At 37.7% G+C, this 22389-nt stretch overlaps 1 protein-coding gene and 1 long non-coding RNA gene across 2 annotated transcripts in view; both read right to left on the reverse strand.

Moving 5' to 3' along the window:
* sdk2b (sidekick cell adhesion molecule 2b) overlaps positions 1-22389 on the reverse strand; it is a 311947-nt gene that overhangs the window by 153719 nt on the left and 135839 nt on the right. The gene's annotated exons all lie outside the window — the stretch shown is intronic.
* Positions 1589-7664, reverse strand: LOC148153672 (uncharacterized). The gene is made up of 2 exons (XR_015766400.1): positions 6864-7664; positions 1589-6783 (listed from the first exon to the last, which is right to left on the reverse strand). It is a non-coding gene; the product is annotated as an uncharacterized LOC148153672 (long non-coding RNA).

Raw genomic sequence — 22389 nt, forward strand, 5'->3', positions numbered from 1 at the left:
TGAAATTCCACTGTGACAATCAGACCAAATAGCCCAGTGAGGTAACAAGCTTAAAATAAGCTGTCATTTTTTTTTTTTTTATCCAACCAACTACATTATAACTCAGCTCCAATATCTGGACATACTGAAAAAAAGAAAGGTTTTCACTTGCATTACTCTGAAAGAGACTGTGAATATGTATTCAGATGTACGATTGTGTCATGTATGTGGTTTGTATAGGATCCAAGCGCAGTGACTGACTCTGGTTCAAAAAGCAGGAGTTTTAATAATAAACAAGGAGAACTTGCTAGAAGAATTGGACCTGGAGCAGGGGCAGCATAATGGAAGGAACTAGTAAAAAACAATGAAAACCAGTGAACTTATATAATGGGGGAGGGTGGGAAATGGCATTTGATTCAGGCATGCTTAACCGAGCGAAATTGCAACAGGTGTTGGAGGAAAATGAACAGAGAGACTGATGGAAAAATAAACAGAAAGGAACCTGAACTAGTTTCCTGTGTGTTTGTTATTTTCACAAACTGTAACATTTGCCAATTCTTCTTTGCAAAAGAGTCAAAGCTTAGTTAGAATGAATGGGGGGGGAAAATGAGTTTTAAAGTTTAACCACAGATTCTTAATAGGATTTAGCTCTGGACTTTGACTGGGCCATTCTGACACTTGAAGCACATGTGCTTCCAATACAGAGTTTTATTTCACAACAAGACTGACAGACCTTCAAAGGTTTTAGAAACAGCTAAAATAGATGTTGGAAAAATACATTAAAAGTTGACAATTCAACCTTCTTGTTGTTGACACAAAGTCTTACAATATTACCAGACTCTCTCTGCCAGAGGGGGAGCGGCAATGCATGCAGTCACTTGATCTCAAGGCATGGCTGCTGAAAGCGCAAATGGATCGGTGAATGAATGCATGTATCGGCAGATGCAAGAAAATAAAATTAAAAAAAATCAACCCAAAATATTGGCCAGCCAATGTATCGGTCCACCTCAAGTATATATTTATTTCCATTTAATATATATATTTTTTTAATTGCTTCAGGTGCTTTTTAAATTTTTTAAATAGACTTTTAACCTTTCATGTATTTTTCTCAATAATGTATGTGCTTTGCAAATTAATGGTAACATCTGAAAATAAGAGCTTTTTATTTCTGTGCTAAATTGTCTTATTTGAATATCTGTTCATTTTAGCTTTCACAAAGCAGCTGGATTATTACTGGGATTAAAGTAAAAACTAATCACTCTTTAGGGGATTTCTACTGGTAATTTATTATGCTAGATTTGCAATATCTAGTGCAGTGGGTATTAAAGTAAGGAACGCAAATGAACGTCAATGTTTTCCTGTTTGTATTTGTAGGATATTTTTACTGCCATCCCATTCCTCGACTTTCGTAAGTAAGAGAAAAAGAACTGTGAATAACCGAAAAACTGAATTAATGATAAAAGATTAATGTTTTTATGAATTAAGTTACCTTTCTGTTAAATTAGAGGACTGTTATAATGAAAATGACAAAACTTATTAGTCATCATCATCATCATGCTGTCTATGCAGTTTTTTTTATATAAACTTGCCATCACACCGATATTCCTCATTATCTCTTTTTTTTTTTATTCCACAACTACAACAACAGAAGAGAACCATGTGAAGACACCTCCTCTGGCCACATCCCCCCTCCTCCTCTGACTGACCCCCCTACCTTCAAGCTGATCAATACGGCTGCCACATGGAGAGCCATGGAAGTTCAGATCAATCTAACCACTGCTGGGAACAACTGTGGCAGGAGAGCCAGAGGCACAGCATGACGCAGACGTAAGAAATGGGGAGCGCATAGAGGGTTTCGAGTGGGTATTACAGAGGATTTCAAGTGATATTTGAAAAATATAGTTCCAACTAATACTACATGATACCACATGTGGATAGCAGCAGAGTGAGCATATAAATAGCCCTAAAGTGACTCCTGCTCAGGTGCTGGCTGTGATCATGATGTCAGCAGAGATGTTCATGGAGTAAAAATAAAAATGGTACAAAATGAAACTTAAAAACAATCAGTCCTCTCATTCCATGCTCTGCCTCTGAGGTGATATTGAATTGTTTACAACATCTGAGAATTTCCTGTAAAATTGTACAAGACAGCTTGTACAGTTTTACAGATAAGATGGATGAAAAAACTTTTTTTTTTTTCTTACATTGTTTAAAAATGCAAAAATCTTTCAGGGCACAAAAACACAAAATAAAGTTGAAACTGAACAAACTGAACAAAAAAAAAGAAAGAAAGAAATTAAGAATAAAATAAAAATCAAGACTAAACTTAATGTTGCACATCAACTTGTTTGGCTTGACATCCTGTATGTCAACTTTCCCCAAAACAGAAAAAGCACACTGTGTCTCGAGCATTGACAGGAGTGACTGGGAACTCTGAGCAACAATATCACACCAATGTCAAGATACTGTGATATGTTTATTTTAATTAAATACATTCCGTTGGCAACTAGAGCAATAAAACACAATTATGGGAGAGAAGTACACTGCAAAGATTTGGTAAATCTTATGGATTGTTAGTTGATTTTTTTTTTTTTTTTTTTTTACAATTTCCATGATTTCTCTCTCTTTAAAAGTCACTTTTGCAGTGCATTCTGAATGTAAATACCCAGTAAATTCCTCTGAACTTGCTTTCATTCATTTTCCCCATTACGACAACTTAGTTACCTGAGCTCAAACTATTTTTGCTTTAAAGTTTAATCTTTGAAGTTTTTGTTCTAATTGCCAACATTTCTCTAAAACCTGAACCACCTTTTTAATAAAATAATAATAATAAAAAGATGGTATTAACGCGGACAAACGTTGACGTTGGTTGCCAGAAAAGTTCTGACTACTGCATTCTTACACTATCCACTTTTAATGCAGAATGAATCCAATCTGGCCTGCAGTTCAGGACCACTGGTTCACTGGGTATTTGAGTGCTCAGGATAACTGGGACAATTTAGCTGCATAGAAAATAATCTAGCCTCTTTTTTTTTGAATATGAAAAAAAAAAAAAACAGTTTGTTCACCAATTTCTTCAATTCTACCTCTGATCTCGAGTAACTGCTTTACAAGACACACTACAGAAAGGAAAAACAGCAAATATTAGAACTTTGTTATCCATCTAAAACTTTCTAAGATACGCAGCCAGAGGGGAAAAAAAAAAACACAAAGATCCTTCCTCTCTTATTCCACTGCCAATGTTAAATTTAGCTTCTCTTTAATTTCTTCTGCCTTTAGTTTTACCCCTTTTATCAGCCTTATGACTCAAAGCACACACAGTCAAGGGTAACAGAATCAAACATAAAATCAACATCAGAAACGAGATAAAAACGAACACCCTGAAACAGAAAGAAGAGAGTGAACCATGCCTGCCTCTGAAGGAAAGCCTCCGGAGAGTGAAGCCTGTAGCTGTAAAAGGCAGACAGAACGGATCTATCAAGGATATTAAACAAAAAAAAAATAATCAAAAAGGACATGCAAGTATCCTTTTATATGTTTTTTTTTTTTTTTTTTTTTCCGGAGAACAGACTGGAGAATTGGCTTTGGACAATCCTATCGGAGTCCAAAAAAGAAACAGGAAAATTGCAGTTATTGGTATCATAAAGTAAAACCACAGGAGGCAAATACACACACAAAAAAAGAGAGCGAGAGATGAAAACCTGCTCTGTTCTTGAAGAATAACAATAAGAAGATAATTTTGCATAGAAGAAAAATAGTTTTTGCGTGTCAGAATTTGATGGTGGAAGTTCTTGGTCAACTTTCATCCAGGAAACTGAACTTTATTGGCGGTTTGTTCAACTGAAGTCAATAAGCTCTGCTTGGTGTCCGGATTGTACACACCATTTCCACGCAACACTCCTGCAGATTCTCTAAAAATGCCAATGATCATAAAAATGTGATCATTCTCCAGATATACCGGATGAATAAAAAGAGGGTGGTTCAAATCACGATGACTCCCCCTGGGAAGGCAGCCTAACTCTGAATTTAAAGTTTTAACAAGAATTTGTCAAAATAAATACTGCAAAGTGAAGACGATATGGTTTAAATACAGGTGGGAGTTTGTTTGCCAGCTTTTGCTTAAGACATCTAAAAATAAATCCCAAAAGTTTATCTTATTTTTTTTTTTTTTTCTTTGGTAGCCATTTAGCCAGCTAACCCAGCTTGGTGCCATTTTGTAACACGGAAAAAGTCTAATGGTTGGAGTCAGTGGCTAGCTTTCTTTTTAGGAAAAAGGTTTTCAGTAGCTGTTCACCTAACTATAACCAAAACTAAATGAATCATTATTTTAATCTCACTATATAAACTTTATTTGAGCTTCATTTCTACTTTTGCATTTTCAAGCCCCCACCTTTTACCCTCTCCTACTCCACCTTTCTTGCATTCTCTCTTTCTCTCTCTCTCCAGTTTTCAGGACATGCAGATGATACGGGGATTGACCGGAAAACATGATTCTACATTGCTGAGGTCTGGCAAGGAGAGATAGCCTAAATGCAGCGTCACCGCTGTTAGCTGGAAGCAGACCGCTGGATGAAGGATGACCTGAGCCCGAGTCAGGATATAAAAAGAAATATGGCAAGATGAAAAAAAAAAATAAACTTTTTTTTTTCCTTTAGGACAAAGCCAGTTTCAGACTATAGAGTTACAGAGTGTAGAATTTGCTTAATTGAACAAGACTAACATTTAAATGCACTTTGTTTCATCCCTTTTCCTCAGGGCTTCTGTTAAATCCAACATGAAGTTTGCTGCTTTGGCTGAATGAGATGCATCCCTCACAGAAAATCCATGCTGACCCACTTCCTCAGTATGTCAGTCATCTGGTAGAAGGCAACACACTCACACACACTGTACTCTCCCACCACCCTGAAGGCCTACAAGCACAGCTAAAAATAGATACACACTTGAGCTTGGTTCCAGGAGACTTTGCACTTCTCAGATAACAATACGCTGGTTATATTGTATGAGGGCCCATATCGATCTGAAAAAAAATATATATATATAAAAAAATAAATAAAAATAATGGTTCTTCTCTTCGTACTTCATGCTTCTGACGATTTTTGAAGAAAGGTAAAAAAAAAAAAAAATCCAATATATATGTGGTGTTTAATCTCCAAAGCCAAACAAAACAAAGAAAGGCAAATTGTGCAGCATGGTTGTGTTTCATATGTTGAAGTCCAGCAATAAATAATAATAATAATAATAATAATAATACAAACTTTCTAGTAACAAAAATGAAAGAATATGGAGAATTTATGTAAATTGCATCCATCATCTTGGGTCATGCCAATAATCTGCCAAACCAGAATAGAAATTCAATCCTTTAAAGACTTCTTTCAACTCACTGTTGATGTGGGAAAAGAGCAGATGGACTCAAACCTCTGTCTGGATGACCAAGCCTCTCTCACCCATCTGCTAAGGTTAAAAGTGGCCACCCTGGAGGTACGGTCAAAGTAAAATCCCCTCGGCAGAAAGAAACAATAGCGGTGTTACTTCTGGCAAAGCCTTGGTCGGTTCAAGCTTTTTTTTCTGAATCTTTCCAACTTACGCTTATGCTCCGTCCTGAAAGACCTGAGATACGTAAATCACATCTGAACAAACAATGAAAAGTTCCTGAGATTCCCCGGCAAGATGTCCTCTTTAGATCACTTTGATGAAAACCACAAGAATCCAACAACAAAACCACAACACATGAATCATTACGGCAGGCAGTCCAGGTTGGGTTCAACCTCCACAGGAAAACAACCACAGAAGGAGGACACAGCTCCTGTATCGTTTCCAAATGCAATATTAACATCCCATACTCCTCCAGAAACCCCCAACTAATACCAAAGGAAAATGGCTATAAGCATTCACTAGATGTAGTATCATTTTATAATGTTTAACAATGCATATATATGTAAAAGAAAATCAAGAGGCCAAGACAAAGCAGGTTTGTCACCTACATGTCAAAATGTTCTCTTATTTTTTAGTTTCATATCTTCCATTAGATCCAAGATGACAAGATAAAAAAAAAAAAAACAAATGTAACAGTTATGGGCTAGGCAGCTAACTGCGATATCAGAAACCGGTTCTTTGAGGAGCCTGAGGTGTGAATAAAAACACAAGGAAACTGTTTTAGTTAGTGTTTCGTGCCAATGTATTGAATTTTTTTTTTTTTTGGAACAGGGAAAAACATAAGGGGAGAAAAAAACAAACAAACAAAACAATTACAAATGCACAGTGAGAGACAATTCAAAATAAATGCAAAGATCATAGAGTTCTTTTCCTTTAGCTCGCCATCCTTTGGTTCAGAAGAGGATCTGATCCATCATATAAAAAAACCCCGACCTAAAAGGCCAGAAAACCCATTAAGTATGTTATCAATGTACAAACATACAAATACAATATTAAATGCAATCATTAAATATCTAATAATTAAACATTTCATTTCAATTAGGTTAAATTAACCATAATTTAAATAAAGAATAATAATTTCAAACTAATCAATTAAGGTTAAACTTGAAAAGTTGAAATCAAAGTTAACTTCCAAAATATCAAAGAAAATAAATTAACTCAAATACTCAAGCAGTGTGAGGAAAAGAAATTAAATAAATATACTGCGCAATATCAATTTAAAATGTAAATGTAGCTACATCCTATTTTATACGTTTCATTTCAAAAGTGCCAAAACACGCACAATACCAGCAGTTTAGTTACCTTAAAGTAGGGAGTGGGGCGCACCCAACAGCGATCAGCTGTGACAGCCCAGGTACAACGGCAACTGTTCTAACAAAACAATGCTCCAATGAGCAATCAAGCAGAACTGGATGCTAAACAGATACTGCTATGCCATGAACAAAACTCACCAAGAGTGCAAATCAATAGTTTCAGAGATTTGGGTTGAATTTCCAGGGTGAAATCAGCAGGATGCCAGCAGCCAGCCACAATCACAGTGAACAGGTGATGTTGTTTAACCTGGCTGGAGGCGGGGCTTTAAATAAGTTGAGGAGTTTGGGGAAAACAGGAAGTGGGCCCGCAAAAATAAAAGTCTTAATTGACTAACTGCGGGTTACACAAACAAGAAAAAAAAAACTATTTATCATCGAATGCAAAGGTCACAGAGAGTAAAACGTGAACAAAATGAAAATAAGACCCACAGATTCCCAACTGAGATATTCTCAGTTTTATGAGAACATCCTGGAAAAGTTCCATTTGCATGGAAAACCTGGCTCAGATTGGGGCCAGGAATGGGAACACGGCATTTTGCTCTGATGACTCGGTGATCTCATGTCTTGTAAAAATGACTCCAGCCGCCAAAGGGAACACGATCATATGCATTCTTCAGATTTACGAAAGTGATTTCAATCGGATGCTCAAAGTTTCCACAGCTGCGTCAGGAGAGTAGAGCTTATGACTCGAAGATCCCAAAATGACTTAGTTTCTTCTCTTTTGTTGGATTCCAAACCCAAGTCATCGTAAGGGCAACATATTGGCAATTTGAGATGCCAGTAAAAAAAATATGCCAAAGTTATTTGTCATTTTTAAATAACCCAAAGCAACAGTCTGGTGTGCAGTCACCACTCTGAGTTGCAGGTTTTTTGTTTTTTTTTTGTTTTTTATTCCCATTCTTTCCAGAACTATCAACACTTCTAATATATATATATATATATATATATATATATATATATATATATATATATATATTCAAGATTGACTCTCTGCCTTAGCAAACTTCTACAAGATTAATTCAGTGAGGGTTAAGTCTGCCCACTGATGTAAAAAAAAAAAAAAAAAAAACTGACAAGACTATGCCTATGGGGTTCATTGAGTTGTAGTGCCTTGTTGCTTTGTTGTGTTTCTGTTTTGTAGGTGGGGATGGTAGGTGAAAAAGTCACAACTCACTGGGCTTAGGCACAACAGAACACAATCTTACCATTCCCCTGATGTGTCTGGAGCACTAGTTGAGTTTTTGAGTTTGAACAGCACCACTTTGGAGAGTCTCAGCCATTTTCCCAGACAGACGGGGACACACTACTAACAGGCGTGTTTTGCTTTCTATGGATTTTACCAAACTGCCACTCGTCTGCGATTGCGTCAGTGTCTGTGTGCGATAGTAGCAGGAAGTTGTTTGGAGCCAAAGAGTGGACACGGGGACTTGGAAAAGGCATTGTTGCACATTGCCAACTGGCCCAGTCACTCTAGAGTCATTACCAGATGGATTCACATGTGCACACACACACACACACACACACACACAGGCACACAGGCACTCGGGAGGATCCTTAAACACAGCCGAAATGACAAAGTAAAAACATTAGTGCCATACCTGAAAGCCATCCACTACGGAAGCATGCAATCACTTCCACAGTGGGCTCAGAGTTCACTCGGACAGATCGGATCAGGCATGAATCTTGCGCCCTGTCTGTAATTTACCCAACACACATGCACACACACCATCATGAAGCTGGGGCTTTCTAGCCGGGTGTGATGCCATGTGGTTTTGGTGTCACCTGACAAGCATATCAAAGTCCAACACACAGTCGTTGCAATTTGAGGCAAGTGATGTAATGGAGTGCTAATCCATCTGGAGGGCTGGCAGGAATAGTGGAGCTGTTTCTTTAGGGCACGCTGCCTGCTGTTAAATCCCTCTCTACCTCTACTGCCTGCCTGCTGCAGCGGCACCCTGACCCCTGGCCCAGTTGTTCCGGCACTATTGATGAATGAGGGGGCAGCAAAGTGTGAGTCATGTAGGAAAGAGGATTTTGTTGGTGTGTGTATTTGCACGTGTGTGTAGGTGGCTGAGACAGCTAATGCAATGCATGTTTGCGCAAACGGTCGACTTCATCAGGCTACGGGACCCGGTTGAAAACCTTTGCTGCCTTATCGAAATGCACAATTTGCTTCGGTCTTGCAAAATCTTTTTCACTCTGAAATTTCATTCATTTTCTTTATTCTACTGAGATCACAAAACTCTTGGAAAGAACATTAAAAAAAATGAAGGAAGAAAAACCCATTATCTAAAAAATGTAACAAAAACAAAGTTGTTTTTCTTGGAGTCATTCCACCCATACTTACAGGTGAACATTAAAAGCAAAAAAGTAACAAAACTACTTTGTGTAAGACTTTCCATGTTAAACGAATAAATCTAAAGGTAAAGGCTACATGATGTTGTGAATCTGTCGTCTATTTCAACTTGTGTAAACTCAACCTAGAAATGGCTATTATCACCGTTAAGCTTGAACAATTCTTTCCATAACCCTAAATATACTGTGAACAAATATGAACAGTTTACATTTCTTGGCGCTGGCATTTTGTTCTTTGAACTTTTCCCGTCATCACCACCAGTGTTCTGTGGGCAAATGAAACTTCATTGGTGCCGTTAAAAAGATCCCTCATACCGTATGTATATTTGCCATCAACAGCAAGCAGATGTCATAAATGCATTTGCAATTTAGCTTTTCAGGTGAGAATGTTACCGACTACAGTTCTGTGGGTGGTTGGCTTTGCGTGTCTGCCACAAACTAACCTTTCAAGCGCTCTTGAAAGTGGACTGAGACCCTCTTTGCTTTGTTTGAGCCAAACAAAAGAGAACAGGCATGTAAGCCTTGGCTTAGACATCCAGCAGCTCCTGTTGGATCCGATAGCGCCATTTGTGCCAGATACCTGGATTTCAAGCTCGCTTTGAACTGTTGACCCTGCCATTCATGCAGAAAATCCGCACTTGATATTGCTCCATCACTCTGATTAAGTTCAATGAGCAAGATGGTTGATTTTTTTTTTTTTTTTTTGTATATTTTCTGTATATGTTGAACTTGGTCGATGTGTCAAATGTCTGTCTGACCTTCGAGTGTTCGCAGTCGAACGCCATGGAGTTGTGTCTGGCTGCTCTAAGCAGCTTGATTACTGTACTAAACAACCAGTGACACGAGCATCTGCTTCCTATGGACCCACTGGACAACCGTCATATGTTGTCTGCCAGTGAGTGAATGTGGCTTGGGGCTTGCAAAATGCCAGAAGCTGCTGTTCTCATACCAATTTCCTCTCCCACTCAGACACATCTGCACAGAAATATGTAGTCCACGTCGGCGCTGACATCAGCCGCATTAATACTTTGGTTCAGTCTTTGCTCTAGTCAGCACACCACTGCGGGCTAAGAAACATTTGTCTTCAAAACGAACAACCACTGTGCTGAACTTAATCAAAGACATCTCAGACAATAAAAGAACAATAAAACAGCGGCCCTTTCAGCTTTCAACCGGAGTACATATTGCAGCTACCCAGAGGGTTACAGCAGTCAGCCTCATAAGTCAGACATTTTGTAAAAGTAATATCCTTGGTTTGAGGAATCCCTCACTGGCATCAGGTGATGCTCATAGTTCATTTAACTGTGAAATGATTTCCGTCTATCACTTGTGTTTTAAATTAAAAAGAAAAAAAAAAGGTCCTCACTGGTTTAATGCCAACAGATGAGGGGGTTAAGTGAGAGTATGAGGTGGCTGAGCAGCCGATTCACTGGCTGTCACTAATTAAATGTTGTGACCTCTCACTCTCGTGTGCGTGCACTTTAAAATCGACAGAGTCAAATGAAAAATCACCGCACCTGTAATGTCTGCAAATGAATCAGTATGCGACTAATTTGAATATGCTTCCTTGAAAATAGAAAATGTTGCTTCCCGCCCCCGCCCTCTCTCAGATCTACAAATTTAATTATGATCTATGAGCAAGTAATAGAGGTGCAATAACATCCTCACTAGAAAAAAATAAAATAAAAAAGAAGTTAAAAATCCAAAGTGTATGGTTTGATTTTGGACATACTTTGAATAATGTACAAAATATGTACAGAAGCTGGCAAATGTAGAACTGATGGCAGACGGCACACGTGGGAGTAGGATCAGTCAAGCATTATAGGCAGGGTTCCAGTACAGTTCAAAACTACTGGAAAGTAAGTACTACATAAATGGAGCTATCCTCAGGTGCTGCGTGTGTAAACTTGGGTTTGCATGTCCTAAATCTGAACCTAGACACACTGACACATTAGCTACTAAAAAGGAAGGAAGAAAGAGTGTATTTTTGCTTTAACATACTTTGCTCCACATTTAAATAAGACGGCATGCATACAGTTAAGGGAAACCCTAGGCTTTTTTTTTTTTATTTATACATATTACATGAATAGCATCTCAGAGACCAGAGCCGTTTGTGCTGTCTAGAAAAGATGACTGCAGAAAGCTGGCGGATATTTTTTGAAAAGTTAAAAAGAAGGGTTCTAGTAACGCAGAATTAATACTTTCTTACAGTCTTCAATGGTTTCAAAATGTTGTACTTTTAATAAATATCGTTCCTTTTTTTTTTTTACACTCGAAATTCAGATCATACACCTAGCTTGTCAAGACAGACCCGCTGTCGTTCATCAATAAGCTAATGTGCAACGCTGACACATTTTAATGTCTGCTCCAAGAAACCAGACATTAAAATGGTTATGCACGATTCAGAATCAATACTCCCGGGCAAATATTGTGAATGTGACTGACTAACCTTCACAGATCTTGATAATTTTTGAGGGGACAAATGCAGAGTGGCATAGAAAGAGCTTTGATTAAAAAAATAAAAAAAATAAAAAAAACAGTTTATGAAAATTAAAAGCTTTCTTCTTTTTTTCTCTTGCTCTTTTTTTTTTGATGCCCAGAGACAGAATGGAGACTTAAAAAAAAAAAAAAAAAAAAAAAAAAAATCAATGCACTCAGCATTAGGAACAACAAATGGATTCCTACAGAGAGACCTGGAGGTGTCCGAACTGAAAAAGTGTCTGTACATCAGGAGTTCTCTTTGTCATCGTCTGTTTGCTTCTCCGTCGCATTCGGAACAGGCACACAGAGGCTCGCTGAGGCGCAAGGACACAGAAAGAAGTACGAACATGCACACACGCGCAACCACATCTCCACACCCATATGTGGCTGCTGCCAGTAAGACTTTTGCTTTGTCAGTAAACAGTTGACCGTCCTTGTCAGTGAAATGTTTATGTAGCTGGCCATGGTCCTGGTGAAGCTGGCAGCAGGAGGCTGTCTCTATGGATAAGACCACAGATGAAAGCAGAGCGTGATGATAAACAGTGACACAAAGCCACCGAAGAATAATTACACAGAATAACGGAGAGCGAGTTGGGTGTTTAACATCGCCCACAGCGAGATTAGCAGAGTGTGTGTGTTTTTATGTCTCGCCGATAAAACTGATCCGCATCAGGGCTCAGACTGCTGCTCAAGCAGAGGGCAGATGGACTTGAATTTGTGCTGCAAGGTCACATCTCCTTATGGAAACCGTTTGGATGTCGGTGCTGAAAATACCAATAAACTTGCCACACAAAAAAAAACAAAAAACACTTTTGTCAAGTTTTACTAAATTCTCATTGGTCTCTATATCTCTGTAATAATCTCTTCCTCAGATTTCATCTGAATTCCATTATAAATCTTCAATTTGTTGTATCATATCCACTATACTTCCAAAGGTTGGGGCTGAATGTAGGGTATAATCCAAGAGCCATAAAAAAATAAGTAATCATAGTTTTGGTTATCCATAGAAGTTGAAGTTTCACAGTGCTTCAAATGAATTGTTGTAAATTCACACACTTAATTTAAGAGCAACCTGACAACAATGTTTACCACGTCTTTTCCTTTTAACTGCTTAAGTCCTGCTACGGTCCTGAATGTGCTGTTTTCTTTGTTTTTTTTTAACCTGAAACATTTTGTCTCATCACACAACAGGTAACAGAAACTTTGGCAGAGTAAGGAGATTTCTAGGTGTAAAATTTAGCAAAGGAGATGCTTACTCCACACGGTTTTTTTTTTTGTTGGTTTTTTTTTACCTGAGATTTCAAAAACATTACAAAGCTGAAGAAAAGGAGATTATTTACAAAAACCCTCCGCTTAAGGAAAACTGACGGGGAAACTCGCCTGTTTTTTTTTTTTTTTTTTTAGACATACTGCCTCTCATGTTCCAGTTTTAGCTCTGGCTCAAGTTAAATTAAACACTGATGTTTGCTGTAAACTTGGCATCAACTTATAAAACACACTCAGACCTGATTTTTTTTTTTTGCCATTTAGCTGCTCATATTTTCTGTCTTTTACTGTGATGTTTATATTTGCTAAAGCCAGTTGGCATTCTTCCTGTTTGCCAATGTTTGTACAAATTTTACTTTTCCTATTTATTTTAATTAGCAATCCATGACTTTCAGTTTCAGCCTGAATAAATATAACATTGCACAGAGGCTCAATAATCCCCACAATGGAAAAGACAAGATAACATGTTATTAACAGAGGGGCATCTTGAGATTTGGTACACGTTTGCCAAGCACACCCACCTGCAGCTATTGAACGAGGAGTACTTGGGACTGAAATATGAAATTCTGAATATTTTAAAATGATGACCAGCTCTTCAATCTCTCTGATGATTAATACCGATATGCTTGGACTCCATTAAAGAATCTTGAAAAATTCTGAATTTCTTTTTTTTTTTTTTTACCCCTACTCTATATACTAGACTCACCCATCTCCCCTGGGGGAGAAGCTGGTCTGAGTTTCTGTTCCAGGTTGTGGCTGTTTCAAATCCATTACATCAGATAAAAGAGGAAGCAGAAATCTGATGATGTCTCAGATCCCTGTGGGGTTGTCAGGGAGGGAGGCAGATGAAAAATATGGGATTACTGCACTCTCTCCATATTAAGTCTCCACAGAAGGAGGTCCATTGTGGCCGTATGTCCCTTCATCAACTCTTATTCTGGTCTGATTGAAATGCGGTGGGAGGAGAGATGACTTGTGGTGGCAAAGATCTTCAAAACAGCTCTGCCTGCTCATTGAGGTCTCAGTCTCAACAGCAAGGCAACATAGAAATGACACAAGATATACATTTTTCAAAACACTTCACCCAAAACATTTTTTTTTTTGTTTTTTTTTTTTACTTTTTTAATTCTATCACTCTGCTAGCCTCTCCATTCAGAGAGGTTTTCCTCTTACATATATCTGAGCAAGCTACAACTCTCTCTACATATCCACCCAGTTCAAACTGTGTCTTTTTCTGCCTTCCTGTGGTTTAACCAACTCCTTTGGCCTTGGTCTTCTCCCTCCCCCCTACCCCCCAAGCTCCTCTCCTACCCCCTGAGACAAAATGTACCTCTAAAATGTTCAATAAGAACATTTCTTTAGAGTTCAACTAGAAGTGGACGAACTCTGAGGTTCCCCCAAAAAAAAAAAAAACTGTAGTAGCTACTCAAACTTTTCTTGTCATTAAAATTGATTTGAAAACAATAACCAGCTTTGTGCATTTCTAATTCATGTTTTAAGAAACTAAAACACTAAAACACAGATATGGCAGCAGTTTCACTTTCTGGAAATCAAACGTTTTCTTCCTTGAGGAGAGTTCAGGACTATCAGTGAAAAGTAAAACTAATATTTCACAACAAGAATGAATTAATGCAAACAAGATATTGCCAGTAAAATTGTTTTATAAGGGATGCCTCAACTATTTGAAGTTTGACACCTTTCTACATTTTCACCCATGAAAGTCTATTATTGCTTTTAAACTTGAAATGTACTTTAGAGCAAGAATGTTATTTCTTCTCACAATTTCTGTGCCCATACTTTGGTTTGTAGATTGCTGAAATGGCAACCTCCGCCCCCTAACATCATGCACTGGCTGCTTTTATGCAAATTACTGAATTCGTTTTGCGTGTGAACAAGTCAAAGACAGCTGACTCAGCAAAGGCAAAATGTGGTATGCAATATATTTTACATTTAGATATATGTCCCCTTTCTAAAGCTTGGGGTAAATAAAACAAAGCTCACTTCCCAGGATGCTAATTTAGTCTGAGTAAAATATCTTTATGTCGGAGTGGCAGTTTTTTTTTTTTTTAAAGTGCTGCTAAACCATCAGAGGTCGAGGCAGAGCTGCAGTGGTCAGAGAGCAAATAACAGGGCTGAAGAGAGCTTGATAGAGGGTTGAACGAACATCAAATTGGAAAAGAAAAGTGGGTTGGAAGAGATGAAACCAAAATGAGAGGCAAAGGTCAAAACCGGCTGCTTTCTATGTACCGTTACTCTTACAGTATTGCAAAAGAACTCACAACCCCTCGTCATTGCCACATTTTGTCACACTATAGACAAGATCTTAACACTGTGAAGTGTTAGGATCAGCGACAACTTTCCAGATAAGAAAAAAAATACCAACTGAAGTAAATACATTACCTGTTCGCGTGACAACCAGGGAACAGCAGCACCAAGGAGAGATAAAAAAAAAAAAAGAGAACAAAACACAATTAGATTAGATCATTCAGGAATGACTGGAACTTTATGACTTTGACAAACAAGACAATTTAATTAACCATTTTTTGAGAAATAGTTTTAACTGTCTTGGGAATAGAGAGTGATTTTTGGAGTATTTAGCGTCATTTGAAACAACGTGATGAAAACAAATTGTGCTTTCAAAGCCATGACTTCAATCAAAATATTTTGTCACTTGAGCAGTACTTGAGCACCAGTAGAATAAAGCTCTAAAACTAGAACATTTCTGGATAAATTTAAATGGGGCCTGCCAAAGTGTGCCCAGCATTCTGATGCTACAAATTAGCATGAATGCTAAAGTAAGCTGCAATGTACTTAATAGCAGGTGGAGAGTCACAAGCACGCTGAGTAACATGGACTTATGCCATTCTGTACAAGTTAAAATGAACCAAATTGCTAGCATTAGCCTAAATGCTGTCAATAGCATGCAAAGCTTTGAAACAAATGAGTAGCTAGCTGTACATCATTATAATCATGTTGACTTATCTCACCAGCCAGGGTTGAGCTGAGGTCTTATTAAACTCAGAGGAGAACAGTGTGGAAAAGTTTTAAATTGAAAACATTCGTATTCCAAGAGCCAGCCACAGCATTCTGGGGCTAACAAGGTATACAACAACCCATCACGGCAAAAGCTTCCAGACACTGATTAATAATCTCTGCAACCAAACAACAATATTTCAGAACTGTTTCTCAAAAGTGCCTTTCCCGATTCTCTATGAACACAGTGCAATCTTACACACCGACGGCAATTTTCTTCTATCTTTATCTCGTCACGATTCCTTTTCTCCTCTTCTCTCAATGCAGACCCAATGCCCCGTCTGTCTAGGTGTGTCGGAGGGTACCAAAGAACATCTAAATGGCCACTGATCTCGTCAGCTCCAGAAAGTTCCTCTAACTCCTCCAGAGTGTCACTACCCATCACATTTGTCTTGAGGCTCTGCATTGTGGAAAATGGTTGAACATTGACTTTCCCAGGTCGAATAGTCTCCTTTAGAGATCACTGAGATGTCCTCAAGATAGCCAGCCCATGTCTGCTGGCGAGACAGCACGCTCAAATAACTCTACCTGATAGCTTTCTTTCTCTTCCTACTGTTTTTGGAAGAACTGACTTAATAGAGAAATGTGTTCCTTGAATCTCAGGATAACATAACTAACGTAGAAAGTAAAACAAAAAACAAAAAAACATGCACATGTAAGGCTTAAAGATTGAGCAATGCTAGTTTTAATACATGAAGCTAGTGACTAAGCTTTTCAAATCATGAATTATGGTTAACCAAAGAATTAGAAAGCCAGACTTCAGTTTTGCCAGCCACACCAAGGCCTGATTACTGCCAGAACTTTAGAAACAAGTGAGGTCTGTAAGAGAAACTGTCTGAAAGAATGACGTAGGTTCAAGACTACATTCTTTTTTGAGTGTCTGTGTGACAGGTGCTGCAAAAACAGAAAAACTCTGTTAGTGGACAAAAGCTTTTTCACTGTGTTGAAACTGTATACCTGCATTCATCTGCTGCATTAGGTTTGACAGAAGGACTACAAAAAAAAAAAAAAAAAAAAAAAAGCTGTTTAAAATGGGAGAGTACTGTGTGCCAACATACAACGTGATTCTCTCCATTCTTTGCTGTAACGGGCACCAAAATACACAAACAACACTCTTTTTCAAATCATCATTATATTCCAGTTAAACTGTGTGCAGGTGATGAGCTATTCTGTAATCTCTCTGGCAAGCAGCCAGTTTCTGTGTGTGTGTGTGTTGTTTCTGGTTATGTCCATTGTTGTGTATTTTCGGTGCATGTGTGTATCTGTCTGTCTTGAGCAGCCATGGGTGACGAATGTAACGGCTCTCGACTGATTGTGAGCTAATCTACCGCGATGGACAGACAGAAAAATGCGAAAACAGAGAGAAAAGAACAAACAGAGGACAAGAAAGAAGACTGACAAAAAAACAAGGGAAAAAGAATAACTTGACGTCACTCATATGTGTTGTCTTTTTTCTCTTCTATTCTCTGAAAGTGGAGCAGCTTGATAGGAAAGAAGTCTGGTTCATGTCTATTCCGCTTGTCGGATTCCACTATTTCACTGCTTAGCCATCCATCTCTGTCTAATTTCCCTTCAGCTTTTCTGATTTCTTTTCTGTGTCGCTCCCTCAATCGCTCCTCTGAAGGGCAGCTCAACACGAGAGACTGTGGACGAATCAAACTGTGCTGCACATAAGAGGAAAGGAAAGTGGGGAACATACAAAGGAGCTGAAAGGAGCGTCAAGTGTTAGAGACAGTCCATCTTGATAAGTCATAATGCAAAGCAAATGAATCCTGCTATAATGAGGACTTGGCCTCGTCTGGCAATTTAGCTGAACAGACTTGCACGTGTTGCTAACTGAAACTGTAACACAAAACCAGACAATCATAAACACTGAAACGCTGAAATAATATGCGTGCCTTTAGATGAACCACAGGTAATCTATGAATGCCGATATGCAGAACTGAGAAGAGGGCGAGTGTAATTGACCGGTTCTAGCCTCTCAAAGAGGTTAATTGAGACGTTCCCTTTGATGAAGATGGGGGAGTTTCAATTAATGTTGTGAAGGTTGCTGGGAGAGACAAATCCACAGGACCACAGACTCCATTAAAGGTGTAATTAAGAGCAGCATTCAGGTGCAACACTTGGGTTGGCCTCTAATAGAGATCATTAAGCTGAACAGCTGCATTTGCAAGGTGAAACGCATAGCAAATAAACGCTCTGACATCTATAACTTTGTGAAATTGTTGCGATTTCCGGATAAGTACGATTGACAAAAACCCCAATACAAGTCCGTAAAAGCATCTAAAATTTCAATCTAATATTTGGGATGAATCAGAGGAGAGTCTGATGTGAGAGGATCAACTTTTTGATCCGAATGCATACAGTGCGGTGTAATAGGCACTGCATGACTTTAGATTTTTTTTTTTTAAAGTCGAGGTCAACATGAGAAAAGTCGTGCCTATGTTGCTGTGACGTCATAGAAATGCATGAGAAAGTGCTTCATAGCAAGGCTTCATTCAATTTTGGATGTATGCTAATGTCTGTTTGTCCTTCCAGAGTTCTGATGAACCTCCACCCAAATCTCTAGCTCTTTGCAGACTCTACCAGATTATTGTCCCGCAGTGCTGTTTCCACCATACAGTTCTGGACAGCCATCTCTTGGTAAGGTTTGCAGTTTTACTGGACTCTTTTCCTTTGGTTTATTTGGGTGATGTGTGACTGTGATTTAATCTTGCAAAAATGCACTACTCTGTGCCAAATCAAATACATTGTACAACTTGTTTTCTGTTGTGGAAGTGCTGACCAATTCTTCCTCAAATTATCGCAGCAAAACACATACAATAATATAGATTTTACACAACAAATTTTTTTTTTCAGTAAACTGCAACATGTGTCAAAGTTGCTTCAAGCGAGAGACCAAGTGCATTCAAACTCCTGAAACTGGTAGAAATATGAATAAAAAAAATGAAAGCCTTGAATAAAAAGTTGAAAAGTGAACAAATCATCAACTCGCCTTCATGCTCACCTCAATGTGTATCAGTTTCTGCAAAGTGTAGTGAACAAGATGTGAAAAATTACCTGCAGACCCAAATCATATGCACATTGAAACAGTTTTACTAGAACAACTTTATTCCCAAGAAAAGAGTAATTTTTTTTAACAAACTCAAGTTGAAAATGTAATCACCATTTCATGGAGAGAAAAGGTGGTGGTGGTGCTATTCCCATCATTAGTGCAATGACAAATTGTTGGAAACTCTGAAATAAATGCAAGAATTTTGATATAATGAGGTAAATGTATGTGCAGTTCAGACATTAGAGATGGAATAGTTTACACGTCAGACTGTATTTTATGGGTTCATCTGTTATATAGCTTAAAGGGGAATATCAGAATGTTTTAAGGCATATTGAGTGAATCTGATGCCACTCAGAGATTCCTGACACGAAATAGAAGTGGTTTTATGGTGAGTGAATGGAAAACATGAGAAGAGGTTCAATCCCAACTGCTACAATCCTCTTTTTTAAGTAAATGGTGTGTATCACTGAGTGTGGCGTTACATGGCAACTGGCAGCTTTATCCAGTAAGATCTAAAGTTCATATTTTTTAAAGAAAAAGAAAAAATCGGACTATTTTCTGGTTAGCACAAAATGAGTCCCTTAAAATGTTTCAGTTCTTACCTCTCAAGAAACAGCAATCACAACAAAATGGTTTAACCTTGTGTATTTACTGTCAAGCACTGATTTTGTACTGATGGAGGACAACTATTCTGAAAAAAACAATGGTCATTGTTTCTTGAAGAAGAGTTTATAAAAGCTGCCTTTATGTTGAAGTTCAACAATAACAAGGTATTCATCCTGCTGTCATGTGTGTCGCTAAATATGTGTAAATTGAAAATAGGCACGTGCGAGTTTGAAGGTACATTGTACATAAAAAAAAGGCCACGATTTTAAAACAAAAGTTGTCTGCCATACAGTTCCTGTGACTAAATCCTCTTTATGAAACAACTTATATGGCAAAATTCGTAGGTAGACATAAAGTAAAGTAGGGGTTATATTTGTTGGCAGTACCTAAGGTTTGGCACGTAAACCTTAGTTCATGTGGAACACAAACATAGTTCAAAACATCATACTGTTTCCTATTTGCAAAAGTCTCTTGAAAATGAGAATATCATTTCTCCATGAGATTTATCCTGAATGAATAAAGGTCAAATAATAAAAAAAATAAAAATATGACATGCTAGAGACGGCTTAAAATGTCAACTCTCATCATTTTTGTCTTCTTGTGAAATAGTTGACATCCAGGTTAAACACCAGAGGTGTGTGAGGCAGACTGCTTTCTTGCCTTCTGCTTTTAATTAAATGATAAATCATTGATCACAACAGAAAAGCTGCTTACAGCTAATGCATAGTTACAATAAACAAACTAATCGTTGAAAGTCTTATACCTAAATAAGAGCCGGTGCTCATAACATTTTCAGGCATGGAAGGAAAAACCAAATCCATTTATCTGTTGTATGTCATGTAAAGGAGTAAAAAACAAAAAACAAAAAAACAAAAAACAAACGTGTTAATCTCGTTTCAGTTTTATAGACATAGATGTATGACTTGATGGATATATAGATGGATGCCTAAACAGACAGATCAATCGGTAACGTTGGGTTGTTTAGACAAAAATAAAGTTTTCCTTGTATTTGTGCTCTGATTGAACATGTTCATTACATCATTAAGTCAGAAAATCAACATGTTCTGTTGCTTCAGTTGAATAAAACAGTAAGATATTTATCGAGATTACAAGTCTTGCAAATGATTGCATGTGTTTTACACTACGCATTAAACATGTCAGTTGAATTTGTTATTGACTTGTCAATATACTGTTGAAGTGGGGGGAAAAATGTATCCAGGACAGGGATACCATCACACATTGTTCTATATTCCCAGGCCTTCATTGATCTTTTGCCACTAATATTGTACTTGGTAGCAGAAGCTACAGTAACATAAGCCAGGGGCACGCTCCACCCAGGCTCTGCTCACAATCAGTAATGAGTGCAACAGCATAGTTTTCAAATACTGGCCTGGGGTGAGTATAGTGCAATAAATATGCAATCCTTTATTGATAGACAAAGCTAATGACCATGTCTGTGTAACAGCTAACCCAGTGACAGCTTTGACATCATGGAACTCAACAAATTGACTCAGGCAGTGGAGACTTTATTAAACAGTTTCAGAACTAGATACCAAAGGTGTTTTCTAGCAATAGGTCAACTGTAATTTGACACAAATAAATACGTTTTGCAGGTCCACATTTCTCCTGATATAAGCATTGGGCAATTGGTGTTGATTTTTCTTTTCTTTTTTTTGTTCTTTTTTTAAAATAATGCATCGACAGGAAGCTGTGTACTTAAGATGTTGCCCTAAATACATTCACAGGTGTACTTCTATGATAAATCTTGTAAATTATCCGAGCAGATGGTTGCAAAGTCATAACATCATCGTTTGGGCATACATTAACTGTTTAAAGGAAAATGTAATGCAAGCTTCTGAATTTCGGTGAATCAATTTCAATGAAGCAAAGCGGAAAAAAAAAAAGTCAGTATTACCTTGTCTAAAACAGGAAAAGTTCTGTCTGATTTAGGGTGGAACAGTCAGAAAAAATTTTATGTGACTGTATACAGTGTATTTGACTGTATTTAAATTACAAAACATTGTACGTTATACAACCCAGCCAGTAGATGACACAGTAAATGTTACTATTGTTATTTTTTTTTATACCGTTACTTAATATTTAGTCAATCCAGACTTTAAAGTGAACATCTGATGAATAACAATATTACATCAAGTCATTTTTATAAATTGTTCCCACATAAATGAAGCAGATGGACGTTCAGTCCACTCAGCGTTCTGCCAACAAAAAATCCACACATATTCCTAAACACAGCTACATCTTTAACACTGTCAATTCTTTGCTCAAATGAGCTTGAAATGTCCAGGGATTGTATTATTGTGATTTTAACTAAAGGGCTGAAATCCTCTGTAAACAACTATATTTACTCATAAAGGAAAAATATAGGATTGTTTTATTCTCTGGTGAGTTATGTCTGTGCAGTCTTTAAAAATAAAAATGATAACAAATTACAGACAGCTTGCTGCAACACGTCCAGAATTACAAACAGCACATTTTTTCTTTGAGCAGTTTTCTCTATGTGAAGCTAGAAAAGCATGAGCAAATTTACACCACTGTTTGTGAAAACTGTAAAATTACATAGATCAAAAGATGCCAAGATAAATTAGCATTCTTTAAAACCTTACCTTTCCTATTTTTAGTCAATGCATTAAAAACTATTTCCCAATAAGCTGATTTTTCCTTTGCTCTTTGACCCCAAAAGTTATTGGTGAAAATAATCTTAAGAAAAATCAATATTCTGTCCTTCGGGTGCTCTTATTTGTAATATTCCTCTCCGCACGACGATTTGTACTGTCGAGTGTTTGAGCCCAGCCAAGTTCCAGCAAACCAGTGACCCTTTTAGAGTAAAGCTCTTACTGTGGGGCTGGG

This window comes from Poecilia mexicana, unplaced genomic scaffold (assembly GCF_051168715.1).
Source record: "Poecilia mexicana isolate PSO_F unplaced genomic scaffold, ASM5116871v1 scaffold_19, whole genome shotgun sequence".
Classification (NCBI taxonomy): Eukaryota; Metazoa; Chordata; class Actinopteri; order Cyprinodontiformes; family Poeciliidae; genus Poecilia; species Poecilia mexicana.